Source organism: Triticum aestivum, chromosome 3A (genome assembly GCF_018294505.1).
Source record: "Triticum aestivum cultivar Chinese Spring chromosome 3A, IWGSC CS RefSeq v2.1, whole genome shotgun sequence".
NCBI classification, from domain to species: Eukaryota; Viridiplantae; Streptophyta; class Magnoliopsida; order Poales; family Poaceae; genus Triticum; species Triticum aestivum.
In genome coordinates this window covers 214,122,778-214,140,103 of record NC_057800.1, presented here as the reverse complement: position 1 = coordinate 214,140,103, position 17,326 = coordinate 214,122,778, and positions in this window count along the sequence as shown.

The window sequence follows — 17,326 nt, the reverse complement described above, 5'->3', positions numbered from 1 at the left end:
GATACATTTATTGTCAATCTAACCTTGCCATCCAAACACCACTTTGGTTAGAGTTATTCCAAGGTTAGAATCTAACCTCCGACTTAGAGTATCCAAACAAGGCCCATGTCGTCCATTAAGTCAACGCCTTCTATTCGACCGGGCGTTATGACTTGTGGGACCTACATGTCAGTCTGCACAAAAATCCCCGAGTGACCTCCTACCTCTGGCCCATCCACCTAGTCATCCTCGGCCATGGGACGCAACTACAGTCACCGGCAGAAGGCGAGGTCAAAACTGCCGGCGGTGTGGAGCCCATCTTGTGGCAGCCCGGATGCCAGCTCCGTCCGGCGCTCGCGGCCGCTAGCTAGCCAAGATAGCTCCGTCCATCTGCTTGTCTGCATGGTTTGCTAGCTAGATTGGCACAGCGGCGCGGCAGCTTGCTCTCGCGCGCCACGCTAAGGCCAGCCATCTGGCTCGAGCGAAGGCCGGCGCGGCGGCTTGCTCGCTCGTGAGTCATGCTCGGGCCAGCTTGCCAACCCGTGCGGAGGCCAGCGCGGCGTCCAGCATGTCCGGCGGAGCAGCGGCTAACTCGCTCGTCACCGGCGCCACCGACGAACATGCATCAGTACTGTTTGAAGCAATGTTCAGGAAAAATAATGATTTGAGGGGGAATAATAGGATAGAAGGTCAGATGTGGGTCCCTCGTGTCAACGGTCAAACAAAATGTGTTGGTTTAAGCTGCCTCGTCAGCAGGGATGTGTGGGCCCACCCTGTCATAAATGTGTTCAAACTAACCTAATCGGTAGGTAGTAGTTTTTGGCGTGGATTAAGAAAATTTGGGTATGTTTTTGCTATTTTTTGTTCAATAGATTCTTCCTAGGGCTGGTTGAAAGTGGTAGTTTTTTGTTAAATACTCTACATATTGTAAGTAGGAGTGAAAGTTAAGCTTTGGAACCCAATAAGCAAGGCTAGTTACATAGTGCATATGTGTAGATGATTGAAAGTAAATATCAACCATGAGTGACTAATATCTTGATGGAAAACTCGAAACTATGGAATACTAGGGAAAAAATTTGCATGGTTGGAAATACTAGCAACGTTCATGTGCGTTGCAACAAATCATAATTAGAATAATACTTATTCACAAACTTGATACAAAACACTCTAATTTTGGTATACATATATCACTAGAGATATATTATGTTTCAATTAGAATATATTCCTTGGGCTGTTTTGGTGAGGTCAGGGAGGGATGTGGTTGGTTTTAAGATACTAATTATGGGTTTTTCTGCAAATTGGTAGACAAGTGGGATGTTTGTGAGAAAAGGCAACAACTTACCTCATAGTCGTTAGATGTATATCTAATGGTCACAAACGATGGATGGCAGACACACCATCATCACCAACTTAGTCTTCTGTAGGAGTACTAGCAAGATCCGTGCATTGCACGGAACATCAAGATGCATTTTTTTATAAAAAAACACTCATTGTGATTGACCCATGCGGGAGTAATCCCATGTGTAAAAACTAATGATATCTCGAGAAATAGGAGATAAGGTGAAGAGGAGTGGGGCGTGGTGGTGATTGGTGGTCGGACTGAGCGAAGGCCTGGGGATTGATGACGCCGGCAGCGGCCACCACGCCAGTTTGTTCCAGAGGCTTCCTTTCTTAATTGCTCAACAATGAGGTTGTTGGAGATAAGGATGAACAAGGGAAGGCCTTGTCTGCAAATGTGGAGAGGGGTGCGGGTATCTTTTAGTTTAATTTCCATCAGTCAGATATAGATCAGATAGTCTATATAGCAAGATGGCACACATACCATCATCACCAACTCGATTTTTTATAAGAGGAGAAATATAAGTATGGAGATACAAACGTATTATCGATACTTGTTTCCGTAAACTAGCATCTACATTCTATTCAACGCCTCAGCATGTGAGGCCTTATCACAATGACTTCTCGACTGTGTAAAACAAAGGTTTTCCCGTCGCCGACAAGGAGGGGGTGACGGCGGCGCGCTTTTTGGCTTGCTCTAGTCCTAGTAGTCATACTAGGTGGTCTAAGCACATGTAGATTTATTCTTTTTCACGTCTTGTGTTCGTCGTACTGCCACGGCTGTTGATGAATAGACGGTAAGTTATTCACGAGGAAACCCTTGTTGAGCGTGTTTGCGAGAGAGAGAGAGAGACAGTGTGCGTGCGTGTTATGTCTAGAGACTGAGGCAATGATAACAGATTCTTTGTGTCTATGTGTGTGGAGGATAGAGAGAGACATGTACATGGGGCTTTGTGTTGTGTAATGTGGAGACACATATACATAATTAGAGAGTGAGTGTGGGAGATACACATGCGGACATGGGGAGAGATGAGGATCCAGATTAATGGGTATTTGTGCGTGTCTATGTGTGTTTGTGCGTGCGTTTGTGTGCGAGAGGGAGTGTGTGTATGTGGAGTAGGGAGACCACTAATGATGTAAACCTAGTATAAGGGAAGGGGGAGTGGTGTGACATGTGTAATAGCGGGATAGCATCGGTGCGGGCGGGGGGTGGGCAGACTATTTGGAAGAGACATTGATTGTGTGTGGGAGAGGGGTGTGAGAGCGAGAGAGCTAGCGACGGACAGAGAGAGAGGGAGAGAGAGAGACACAGAGAGAGAGAGAGAGAGAGAGAGATAGAGAGAGAGAGAGGAAGAGAGGGGGCGTTTGTGTCCATAAATGGCGTATAGATAGGGAGACAATGTTGATGTTGTTTGAAATTGGCCTATGTACAGAGACGCAAGGGAAGCGAGTCATCGTGTGTGTGATAGGGACTTCATGAGAGATCTAGAATAGATGGTGTAGAGAACAATATGCGAGATCGAGAACGATGATACATTAGGGAGCTATGGAAAGAGTCACGACATATATGTATACAGGGAGGAGCTGGGGCGGGTCCGCATGTGGGAGAGATAGAAAGAGGAGAGTGGTGCACAAGGAGACAAAGTGTGCTTGTTTTGCAGTGGGGGTGGTGTGTGAGGTGAGTGTGCGAGAACCACATAACTAGGGAGATAGACGTTTGGGGGTGACGTTTTGTGTGTATGAGAAAGATACACTCACCACAGTGCGTGTGCTTGGGAAAGAGAGATGCCGTGAGACCTAGCTAGAGAGTGGGGGAAGAGATGTGTGCATGCCCAAGAGATAAAGTGATAGAGACCTATATTGGGGTCCGGAATTTAGAAGAGAGAGGGGTGTTAATGTTCTCGTGTGTTGGTGTTTGGGGGAGAGAACAACTTCTCTGTGTGGGGGGGGGGGGCGATGATGTCTACTACACAACCTTCTTCTTGTAGACGTTGTTGGGCCTCCAAGTGCAGAGGTTTGTAGGAAAGTACCAATTTCCCTCAAGTGGATGACCTAAGGTTTATAAATCCATAGGAGGCGTAGGATGAAGATGGTCTCTCTCAAGCAACCCTGCAACCAAATACCAAAGAGTCTCTTGTGTCCCCAACACACCCAATACAATGGTAAACTGTATAGGTGCACTAGTTCGGCGAAGAGATGGTGATACAAGTGGTATATGGATAGTAGATAAAGGTATTTGTAATCTGAAATTATAAAAACCGCAAGGTAGCAAGTGATAAAAGTGAGCATAAACGGTATTGCAATGCTAGGAAACAAGGCCTAGGGTTCATACTTTCACTAGTGCAAGTCCTCTCAACAATACTAACATAATTGGATCATAAAACTATCCATCAACAAGCAACAAGGAGTCACTCCAAATTCACTAATAGCAGAGAACAAACGAAGAGATTATGGTAGGGTACGAAACCACCTCAAAGTTATTCTTTCCAATCAATCAGTTGGGCTATTCCTATAAGTGTCACAAACAGCCCTAGAGTTCGTACTAGAATAACACCTTAAGACACAAATCAACCAAAACCCTAATGTCACCTAGATACTCCAATGTCACCTCAAGTATCCGTGGGTATGATTATACGATATGCATCACACAATCTCAGATTCATCTATTCAACCAACACATAGAACCTCAAAGAGTGCCCCAAAGTTTCTACCGGAGAATCACGATGAAAACGTGTGCCAACCCCTATGCATAGGTTCATGGGCGGAACCCGCAAGTTGATCACCAAAACATACATCAAGTGAATCATGTGATATCCCATTGTCACCACAGATATCCACGGCAAGACATACATCAAGTGTTCTCAAATCTTTAAAGACTCAATCCGATAAGATTACTTCAAAGGGGAAACTCAATTCATTACAAAAGAGTAGAGGGGGGAGAAAACATCATAGGATCCAACTATAATAGCAAAGCTCGCGATAAATCAAGATCGTATCATCTCAAGAACACGAGAGAGAGAGAGAGAGAGAGAGAGAGATCAAACACATAGCTACTGGTACATACCCTCAGCCCCGAGGGAGAACTACTCCCTCCTGGTCACGGAGAGCACCAGGATGATGAAGATGGCCACCGGAGAAGGATTGCCCCCTCCGGCGGGGTGCCGGAATGGGTCTAGATTGGTTTTCGGTGGCTACGGAGGCTTCTGGCGGCGGAACTCCCTATCTATTGTGCGTTCTGGATGTTTTAGGGTACGTGGAGTTATATAGGCGGAAGAAGTACGTTAGGGGAGCCATGGGGGCCCCACGAGGCAGGGGGCGCGCCCTAGGGGGGTGGATGTGCCCCCCACCCTCGTGGGAAGCTCCTGTATCTTCTGACGTGGGGTCCAAGTCCATCAGGTGTGTTTCCTTCCAAAAATAACTTCTTCAGTTGATTTCGTTCCGTTTCGACTCCGTCTGGTATTCCTTTTCTCCAAAACACTGAAATAGGCATAAAACAGCAAATCTGGGCTGGGCCTCCGGTTAATAGGTTAGTCCCAATAATAATATAAAAGTGGATAATAAAGCCCAATATTTCCTAAAATAGTAGATAATATAGCATGGAGCAATCAAAAATTATAGATACATTGGAGACGTATCAAGGATCCCCAAGCTTAATTCCTACTCGTCCTCGAGTAGGTAAATGATAAAAAAGATAATTTTTGATGTGGAATGCTAGTTGGCATAATTTCAATGTAATTCTTCTTACTTGTGATATGAATATTCAGATCCATAAGATTCAAGACAAAAGTTTAATATTGACATAAAAACAATAATACTTCAAGCATACTAACTAAGCAATCATGTCTTCTCAAAATAACATGGCCAAAGATAGCTATCCATACAAAATCATATAGTCTGGCTATGCTCCATCTTCACCAAACAAAATATTTAAATCATGCACAACCCCGATGACAAGCCAAGCAATTGTTTCATACTTTTAATGTTCTCAAACTTTTTCAATCTTCACACAATACATGTGCGTGATCCATGGACATAACACTATAGGTGGAATAGAATGGTGGTTGTGGAGAAGATAAAAAAGGGGGAAGATAGTCTCACATCAACTAGGCATATCAACGGGCTATGGAGATGCCCATCAATAGATATCAATGTGAGTGAGTAGGGATTGCCATGCAATGGATGCACTAGAGCTATAAATGTATGAAAGCTCAACAAAAGAAACTAGTGGGTGTGCATCCAACTCGCTTGCTCACGAAGACCTAGGGCATTTTGAGGAAGCCCATCATTGGAATATACAAGCCAAGTTCTATAATGTAAAATTCCCACTAGTATATGAAAGTGACAACATAGGAGACTCTCTATCATGAAGATCATGGTGCTACTTTGAAGCACAAGTGTGGTAAAAGGATAGTAGCATTGTCCCTTTTATTTTATTTTTTTATTTGTCCTTTCCTCTTTTTTTGGCCTTTATTTTTTATTTGGCCTTTTTACGGCCTTTCTCTTTTTTGGGACAATGCTCTATTGAATGATGATCATCACACTTCTATTTATTTACAACTCAATGATTACAACTCGATACTAGAACAAAGTATGACTCTATATGGATGCCTCCAGCGGTGTACCGGGATATGCAATGAATCAAGAGTGACAAGTATGAAAGAATTATGAACGGTGGCTTTGCCACAAATACTATGTCAACTACATGATCATGCTAGCAATATGACAATGATGAAGCGTGTCATAATAAACGGAATGGTGGAAAGTTGTATGACAATATATCTCGGAATGGCTATGGAAATGCCATAATAGGTAGGTATGGTGGCTGTTTTGAGGAAGGTATATGGTGGGTTTATGGTACCGGCGAAAGTTGTGCGGTACTAGAGAGGCTAGCAATGGTGGAAGGGTGAGAGTGCGTATAATCCATGGACTCAACATTAGTCATAAAGAACTCACATACTTATTGCAAAAATCTATTAGTTATCAAAACAAAGTACTACGTGCATGCTCCTAGGGGGATAGATTGGTAGGAAAAGACCATCGCTCGTCCCCGACCGCCACTCATAAGGAAGGCAATCAATAAATAAATCATGCTCCGACTTCATCACATAATGGTTCATCATACGTGCATGCTATGGGAATCACAAACTTCAACACAAGTATTTCTCGAATTCACAAGTACTCAACTAGCATGACTCTAATATTACCATCCTCATATCTCAGAACAATTATCAAGTATCAAACTTCTCATAGTATTCAACACACTCATAAGAGAATTTTATTATTCTTGAATACCTAGCATATTAGGATTTTAAGAAAATTACCGTGCTATTTAAGACTCTCAAAATAATCTAATTAAAGCATGAGAGTTCATCTATTTCTTCAAAATAAAACCACCACCGTGCTCTAAAAATATATAAGTGAAGCACTAGAGCAAATGACAAACTACTCCAAAAGATATAAGTGAAGATCAATGAGTAGTCGAATAATTATGCAACTATGTGAAGACTCTCTAACATTTAATAATTTCAGATCTTTGTATTCTATTCAAACAGCAAGCAAAGCAAAATAAAATGACATTCTAGGAATGGCAACATCGTGTGAATAAGCAAAAACTTAGGATCAACCGAAACTAACCGATAGTTGTTGAAGAAGAAAGGTGGGATGCCAACCGGGGCATCCCCAAGCTTAGATGTTTGAGACTTCTTGAAATATTATCTTGGGGTGCCTTGGGCATCCCCAAGCTTGAGCTTTTGTGTCTCCTTAATTCCTCTCATATCGCGGTCTCCCTAAATCTCAAAAGCTTCATCCACACAAAACTCAACAAGGACTCGTGAGATAAGTTAGTATAAACCATTGCCAAAACCTTATCATACTCTACTGTAGAAAATCACTAAAATTATTACTCAACATTGCATACTAAATGTCTCTGCATATTAATAGTCCTATCCTCAAATAGAATCATAAAAGAAGCAAACATATGCAAACATAACAGCAATCTGCCTAAACAGGATAGTCTGTAAAGAATGCTGCAACATCCATACTTCCCTAGCTCCAAAATTATGAAATAAAATTCCCACTGTATTAAATTTATCAGAGCTTAATGTGCAAAAAGTTTCAACATTTTATCACATTCTTACTTTTCTAGGGAATTATTGCAACAGCGGTAAACTTTCTGTTTTCAAACAGCAACATGTACACTTGTAACATAGGCATAGTAAAGGCTATCAATGCCACTTTTATTGAAATAGAAGATGCAAAACATCATTCTAAATAACAGCAAGAAAATCCTAACAAAATAAATTGACGCTCCAAGCAAAACACATATCATCTGGCGAATAAAAATATAGCTCCAAGTAAAGTTACCGATGAACGAAGACGAAGGAGGGGATGCCTTCAAGGGCATCCCCAAGCTTAGGCTCTTGGTTTTCCTTGAATATTACCTTGGGGTGCCTTGGTCATCCCCAAGCTTAGGCTCTTTCCACTCCTTATTCCATATTCCATCTAATCCTTACCCAAAACTTGAAAACTTCACAACACAAAACTTAACAGAAAACTCGTAAGCTCTGTTAGTATAAGAAAGCAAATCACCATCATAAGGTACTGTAATGAACTCATTCTAAATTCATATTGGTGTTAAACCTACTGTATTACAACTTCTCTATGGTTTATAAACTATTTTACTAGCCATAGATTCATCAAAATAAGTAAACAACACATGGAAAACAGAATCTGTCAAAAACAGAACAGTCTGTAGTAATCTGAATCAAACATATACTTCTGGAACTCATAAAATTCTCGAATAAATTTCTGGACCTGAGGAATTTATATATTAATCAGCTGCAAAAAGAATTAACTAAATAACACTCTCTAATAAAAATGGGAGCAATTCTCGTGAGCGCTAAAGTTTCTGTTTTTGACAGCATGATCAACAAGACTTCCCCCAAGTCTTTTCAAAGGTTCTACTTGGCACAAACACTAATTAAAAGCATAAAACCACATATAAACAGAGGCTAGATGAATTATTGATTACTAAACAGGAACAAAAAGCAAGGAACTAAAATAAAATTGGGTTGCCTCCCAACAAGCGGTATCGTTTAATGCCCCTAGCTAGGCATGATGATTTCAATGATGCTCACATAAAGGATAAGAATTGTAACATAAAGAGAGCATCATGAAGATTATGACTAGCACATTTAAGTATAACATACTTCCTATGCATAGGGATTTTGTGAGCAAACAACTTATGGGAACAATAATCAACTTGCATAGGAAGGTAAAACAAGCATAACTTCAAAACTTTAAGCACATAGAGAGGAAACTTGATATTATTACAATTCCTACAAGCATACTTTCCTCCCTCATAATAATTTTCAGTAGCATCATGAATGAATTCAACAATATAACCAGCACCTAAAGCATTCTTTTCATGATCTACAAGCATAGAAATTTTATTACTCTCCACACAAGCAAAATTCTTCTCATGAATAATAGTGGGAGCAAACTCAACAAAATAACTATCATGTGATTGAAAATTAAGATCAAGATGACAAGTTTCATGGTTATCATTATTCTTTAAAGCATACATGTCATCACAATAATCATCATAGATAGGAGGCATGCTTTCATCATAGTAAATTTGCTCATCAAACACTACTAGGAAAAGGGCTACTAATGGCGCATCACTGGTGCGCCATTAGTATCACGCCACTAGAATTTTTTACTAATGGTGCACCAGTGGTGTGCCATTAGTATATGGTATACTAATGGCGCACCAGGCAGTGCGCCATTAGTTTTTCCCACAGTGCGCCACTAGTGTCTGCTATACTAATGGCGCACCACACGTTAGTGCGCCATTAGTAACAATTTTTTTAATTTTTTTTCTTAATATCATGTCACTATTTCACCTATGAGATATCCAACACATATATATACAACAAGCATCCATATAACAATCATATCCAACACACAAGTTCCATCATATATACATACATAGCCAACACACAAGTTCCATCATATATACATACATAGCCAACACATAGTTCCATCGTTACATATTACAAAAGTTTCACATTGTTCATCCAACACCATTATCCATCAATTCACAAAAGTTTCACATTGATACAAAATAAAAACACAAATGGAAAAGAAGCACTCCGTCCATGCAAGCTTCCGTGAATTAAGTCAAATATGCAAAATGATAAACAAGAAGTTAGAAGAAGAAAAAGAAGAAGACTAGAAGAACACTAGAAGAAGAATAAGAAGAATTTTGGAAAAGAAATAAGAAGAAGACTATAAGCTTATTATGTAAACTTGATCATTTTGTGCTAACATAAGTTATTTTGGAGCTAACCTATAGGAAACTAAGCATATAAGCTCTAAGTTAGCATATTAGAGCCAACTTAGGTAAAATGAAGCTAACCTATGTCATTTTGGAAAAGAAGAAGAATAAGAAAAAGAATATAAGCTTATTATGTAAACTTGATCATTTTGTGCTAACATAAGTTATTTTGGAGCTAACCTATAGGAAACTAAGCATATAAGCTCTAAGTTAGCATATTAGAGCCAACTTAGGTAAAATGAAGCTAACCTATGTCATTTTGGAAAAGAAGAAGAATAAGAAAAAGACTATAAGCTTATTATGTAAACTTGATCATTTTGTGCTAACATAAGTTATTTTGGAGCTAACCTATAGGAAACTAAGCATATAAGCTCTAAGTTAGCATATTAGAGCCAACTTAGGTAAAATGAAGCTAACCTATTTCATTTTGGAAAAGAAGAAGAATAAGGAAAAGACTATAAGCTTATTATGTAAACTTGATTATTTTGTGCTAACATAAGTTATTTTGGAGCTAACCTATAGGAAACTAAGCATATAAGCTTTAAGTTAGCATATTAGAGCCAACTTAGGTAAAATGAAGCTAACCTATGTCATTTTGGAAAAGAAGAAGAATAAGAAAAAGACTATAAGCTTATTATGTAAACTTGATCATTTTGTGCTAACATAAGTTATTTTGGAGCTAACCTATAGGAAACTAAGCATATAAGCTCTAAGTTAGCATATTAGAGCCAACTTAGGTAAAATGAAGCTAACCTATGTCATTTTGGAAAAGAAGAAGAATAAGAAAAAGACTATAAGCTTATTATGTAAACTTGATCATTTTGTGCTAACATAAGTTATTTTGGAGCTAACCTATAGGAAACTAAGCATATAAGCTTTAAGTTAGCATATTAGAGCCAACTTAGGTAAAATGAAGCTAACCTATGTCATTTTGGAAAAGAAGAAGAATAAGAAAAAGACTATAAGCTTATTATGTAAACTTGATCATTTTGTGCTAACATACGTTATTTTCGAGCTAACCTATAGGAAACTAAGCATATAAGCTCTAAGTTAGCATATTAGAGCCAACTTAGGTAAAATGAAGCTAACCTATGTCATTTTGGAAAAGAAGAAGAATAAGAAAAAGACTATAAGCTTATTATGTAAACTTGATCATTTTGTGCTAACATAAGTTATTTTGGAGCTAACCTATAGGAAACTAAGCATATAAGCTCTAAGTTAGCATATTAGAGCCAACTTAGGTAAAATGAAGCTAACCTATGTCATTTTGGAAAAGAAGAAGAATAAGAAAAAGACTATAAGCTTATTATGTAAACTTGATCATTTTGTGCTAACATAAGTTATTTTGGAGCTAACCTATAGGAAACTAAGCATATAAGCTCTAAGTTAGCATATCAGAGCCAACTTAGGTAAAATGAAGCTAACCTATGTCATTTTGGAAAAGAAGAAGAATAAGAAAAAGACTATAAGCTTATTATGTAAACTTGATCATTTTGTGCTAACATAAGTTATTTTGGAGCTAACCTATAGGAAACTAAGCATATAAGCTCTAAGTTAGCATATTAGAGCCAACTTAGGTAAAATGAAGCTAACCTATGTCATTTTGGAAAAGAAGAAGAATAAGAAAAAGACTATAAGCTTATTATGTAAACTTGATCATTTTGTGCTAACATAAGTTATTTTGGAGCTAACCTATAGGAAACTAAGCATATAAGCTCTAAGTTAGCATATTAGAGCCAACTTAGGTAAAATGAAGCTAACCTATTTCATTTTAGAAAAGAAGAAGAATAAGGAAAAGACTATAAGCTTATTATGTAAACTTGATTATTTTGTGCTAACATAAGTTATTTTGGAGCTAACCTATAGGAAACTAAGCATATAAGCTTTAAGTTAGCATATTAGAGCCAACTTAGGTAAAATGAAGCTAACCTATGTCATTTTGGAAAAGAAGAAGAATAAGAAAAAGACTATAAGCTTATTATGTAAACTTGATCATTTTGTGCTAACATAAGTTATTTTGGAGCTAACCTATAGGAAACTAAGCATATAAGCTCTAAGTTAGCATATTAGAGCCAACTTAGGTAAAATGAAGCTAACCTATGTCATTTTGGAAAAGAAGAAGAATAAGAAAAAGACTATAAGCTTATTATGTAAACTTGATCATTTTGTGCTAACATAAGTTATTTTGGAGCTAACCTATAGGAAACTAAGCATATAAGCTTTAAGTTAGCATATTAGAGCCAACTTAGGTAAAATGAAGCTAACCTATGTCATTTTGGAAAAGAAGAAGAATAAGAAAAAGACTATAAGCTTATTATGTAAACTTGATCATTTTGTGCTAACATACGTTATTTTCGAGCTAACCTATAGGAAACTAAGCATATAAGCTCTAAGTTAGCATATTAGAGCCAACTTAGGTAAAATGAAGCTAACCTATGTCATTTTGGAAAAGAAGAAGAATAAGAAAAAGACTATAAGCTTATTATGTAAACTTGATCATTTTGTGCTAACATAAGTTATTTTGGAGCTAACCTATAGGAAACTAAGCATATAAGCTCTAAGTTAGCATATTAGAGCCAACTTAGGTAAAATGAAGCTAACCTATGTCATTTTGGAAAAGAAGAAGAATAAGAAAAAGACTATAAGCTTATTATGTAAACTTGATCATTTTGTGCTAACATAAGTTATTTTGGAGCTAACCTATAGGAAACTAAGCATATAAGCTCTAAGTTAGCATATCAGAGCCAACTTAGGTAAAATGAAGCTAACCTATGTCATTTTGGAAAAGAAGAAGAAGAAGAAAAAGACTATAAGCTTATTATGTAAACTTGATCATTTTGTGCTAACATAAGTTATTTTGGAGCTAACCTATAGGAAACTAAGCATATAAGCTCTAAGTTAGCATATTAGAGCCAACTTAGGTAAAATGAAGCTAACCTATGTCATTTTGGAAAAGAAGAAGAATAAGAAAAAGACTATAAGCTTATTATGTAAACTTGATCATTTTGTGCTAACATAAGTTATTTTGGAGCTAACCTATAGGAAACTAAGCATATAAGCTCTAAGTTAGCATATTAGAGCCAACTTAGGTAAAATGAAGCTAACCTATGTCATTTTGGAAAAGAAGAAGAATAAGAAAAAGACTATAAGCTTATTATGTAAACTTGATCATTTTGTGCTAACATAAGTTATTTTGGAGCTAACCTATAGGAAACTAAGCATATAAGCTCTAAGTTAGCATATTAGAGCCAACTTAGGTAAAATGAAGCTAACCTATGTCATTTTGGAAAAGAAGAAGAATAAGAAAAAGACTATAAGCTTATTATGTAAACTTGATCATTTTGTGCTAACATAAGTTATTTTGGAGCTAACCTATAGGAAACTAAGCATATAAGCTCTAAGTTAGCATATTAGAGCCAACTTAGGTAAAATGAAGCTAACCTATGTCATTTTGGAAAAGAAGAAGAATAAGAAAAAGACTATAAGCTTATTATGTAAACTTGATCATTTTGTGCTAACATAAGTTATTTTGGAGCTAACCTATAGGAAACTAAGCATATAAGCTCTAAGTTAGCATATTAGAGCCAACTTAGGTAAAATGAAGCTAACCTATGTCATTTTGGAAAAGAAGAAGAATAAGAAAAAGACTATAAGCTTATTATTTAAACTTGATCATTTTGTGCTAACATAAGTTATTTTGGAGCTAACCTATAGGAAACTAAGCATATAAGCTCTAAGTTAGCATATTAGAGCCAACTTAGGTAAAATGAAGCTAACCTATGTCATTTTGGAAAAGAAGAAGAATAAGAAAAAGACTATAAGCTTATTATGTAAACTTGATCATTTTGTGCTAACATACGTTATTTTCGAGCTAACCTATAGGAAACTAAGCATATAAGCTCTAAGTTAGCATATTAGAGCCAACTTAGGTAAAATGAAGCTAACCTATGTCATTTTGGAAAAGAAGAAGAATAAGAAAAAGACTATAAGCTTATTATGTAAACTTGATCATTTTGTGCTAACATAAGTTATTTTGGAGCTAACCTATAGGAAACTAAGCATATAAGCTCTAAGTTAGCATATTAGAGCCAACTTAGGTAAAATGAAGCTAACCTATGTCATTTTGGAAAAGAAGAAGAATAAGAAAAAGACTATAAGCTTATTATGTAAACTTGATCATTTTGTGCTAACATAAGTTATTTTGGAGCTAACCTATAGGAAACTAAGCATATAAGCTCTAAGTTAGCATATCAGAGCCAACTTAGGTAAAATGAAGCTAACCTATGTCATTTTGGAAAAGAAGAAGAAGAAGAAAAAGACTATAAGCTTATTATGTAAACTTGATCATTTTGTGCTAACATAAGTTATTTTGGAGCTAACCTATAGGAAACTAAGCATATAAGCTCTAAGTTAGCATATTAGAGCCAACTTAGGTAAAATGAAGCTAACCTATGTCATTTTGGAAAGAAGAAGAATAAGGAAAAGACTATAAGCTTATTATGTAAACTTGATTATTTTGTGCTAACATAAGTTATTTTGGAGCTAACCTATAGGAAACTAAGCATATAAGCTTTAAGTTAGCATATTAGAGCCAACTTAGGTAAAATGAAGCTAACCTATGTCATTTTGGAAAAGAAGAAGAATAAGAAAAAGACTATAAGCTTATTATGTAAACTTGATCATTTTGTGCTAACATAAGTTATTTTGGAGCTAACCTATAGGAAACTAAGCATATAAGCTCTAAGTTAGCATATTAGAGCCAACTTAGGTAAAATGAAGCTAACCTATGTCATTTTGGAAAAGAAGAAGAATAAGAAAAAGACTATAAGCTTATTATGTAAACTTGATCATTTTGTGCTAACATAAGTTATTTTGGAGCTAACCTATAGGAAACTAAGCATATAAGCTCTAAGTTAGCATATTAGAGCCAACTTAGGTAAAATGAAGCTAACCTATGTCATTTTGGAAAAGAAGAAGAATAAGAAAAAGACTATAAGCTTATTATTTAAACTTGATCATTTTGTGCTAACATAAGTTATTTTGGAGCTAACCTATAGGAAACTAAGCATATAAGCTCTAAGTTAGCATATTAGAGCCAACTTAGGTAAAATGAAGCTAACCTATGTCATTTTGGAAAAGAAGAAGAATAAGAAAAAGACTATAAGCTTATTATGTAAACTTGATCATTTTGTGCTAACATAAGTTATTTTGGAGCTAACCTATAGGAAACTAAGCATATAAGCTCTAAGTTAGCATATTAGAGCAAACTTAGGTAAAATGAAGCTAACCTATGTCATTTTGGAAAAGAAGAAGAATAAGAAAAAGACTATAAGCTTATTATGTAAACTTGATCATTTTGTGCTAACATAAGTTATTTGGAGCTAACCTATAGGAAACTAAGCATATAAGCTCTAAGTTAGCATATCAGAGCCAACTTAGGTAAAATGAAGCTAACCTATGTCATTTTGGAAAAGAAGAAGAATAAGAAAAAGACTATAAGCTTATTATGTAAACTTGATCATTTTGTGCTAACATAAGTTATTTTGGAGCTAACCTATAGGAAACTAAGCATATAAGCTCTAAGTTAGCATATTAGAGCCAACTTAGGTAAAATGAAGCTAACCTATGTCATTTTGGAAAAGAAGAAGAATAAGAAAAAGACTATAAGCTTATTATGTAAACTTGATCATTTTGTGCTAACATAAGTTATTTTGGAGCTAACCTATAGGAAACTAAGCATATAAGCTCTAAGTTAGCATATTAGAGCCAACTTAGGTAAAATGAAGCTAACCTATGTCATTTTGGAAAAGAAGAAGAATAAGAAAAAGACTATAAGCTTATTATGTAAACTTGATCATTTTGTGCTAACATAAGTTATTTTGGAGCTAACCTATAGGAAACTAAGCATATAAGCTCTAAGTTAGCATATTAGAGCCAACTTAGGTAAAATGAAGCTAACCTATGTCATTTTGGAAAAGAAGAAGAATAAGAAAAAGACTATAAGCTTATTATGTAAACTTGATCATTTTGTGCAAACATAAGTTATTTTGGAGCTAACCTATAGGAAACTAAGCATATAAGCTCTAAGTTAGCATATTAGAGCCAACTTAGGTAAAATGAAGCTAACCTATGTCATTTTGGAAAAGAAGAAGAATAAGAAAAAGACTATAAGCTTATTATGTAAACTTGATCATTTTGTGCTAACATAAGTTATTTTGGAGCTAACCTATAGGAAACTAAGCATATAAGCTCTAAGTTAGCATATTAGAGCCAACTTAGGTAAAATGAAGCTAACCTATGTCATTTTGGAAAAGAAGAAGAATAAGAAAAAGACTATAAGCTTATTATGTAAACTTGATCATTTTGTGCTAACATAAGTTATTTGGAGCTAACCTATAGGAAACTAAGCATATAAGCTCTAAGTTAGCATATCAGAGCCAACTTAGGTAAAATGAAGCTAACCTATGTCATTTTGGAAAAGAAGAAGAATAAGAAAAAGACTATAAGCTTATTATGTAAACTTGATCATTTTGTGCTAACATAAGTTATTTTGGAGCTAACCTATAGGAAACTAAGCATATAAGCTCTAAGTTAGCATATTAGAGCCAACTTAGGTAAAATGAAGCTAACCTATGTCATTTTGGAAAAGAAGAAGAATAAGAAAAAGACTATAAGCTTATTATGTAAACTTGATCATTTTGTGCTAACATAAGTTATTTTGGAGCTAACCTATAGGAAACTAAGCATATAAGCTCTAAGTTAGCATATTAGAGCCAACTTAGGTAAAATGAAGCTAACCTATGTCATTTTGGAAAAGAAGAAGAATAAGAAAAAGACTATAAGCTTATTATGTAAACTTGATCATTTTGTGCTAACATAAGTTATTTTGGAGCTAACCTATAGGAAACTAAGCATATAAGCTCTAAGTTAGCATATTAGAGCCAACTTAGGTAAAATGAAGCTAACCTATGTCATTTTGGAAAAGAAGAAGAATAAGAAAAAGACTATAAGCTTATTATGTAAACTTGATCATTTTGTGCTAACATAAGTTATTTTGGAGCTAACCTATAGGAAACTAAGCATATAAGCTCTAAGTTAGCATATTAGAGCCAACTTAGGTAAAATGAAGCTAACCTATGTCATTTTGGAAAAGAAGAAGAATAAGAAAAAGACTATAAGCTTATTATGTAAACTTGATCATTTTGTGCTAACATAAGTTATTTTGGAGCTAACCTATAGGAAACTAAGCATATAAGCTCTAAGTTAGCATATTAGAGCCAACATAGGTAAAATGAAGCTAACCTATGTAATTTTGGAAAAGAAGAAGAATAAGAAAAAGACTATAAGCTTATTATGAAAACTTGATCATTTTGTGCTAACATAAGTTATTTTGGAGCTAACCTATAGGAAACTAAGCATATAAGCTCTAAGTTAGCATATTAGAGCCAACTTAAGTAAAATGAAGCTAACCTATGTCATTTTGGAAAAGAAGAAGAATAAGAAAAAGACTATAAGCTTATTATGTAAACTTGATCATTTTGTGCTAACATAAGTTATTTTGGAGCTAACCTATAGGAAACTAAGCATATAAGCTCTAAGTTAGCATATCAGAGCCAACTTAGGTAAAATGAAGCTAACCTATGTCATTTTGGAAAAGAAGAAGAATAAGAA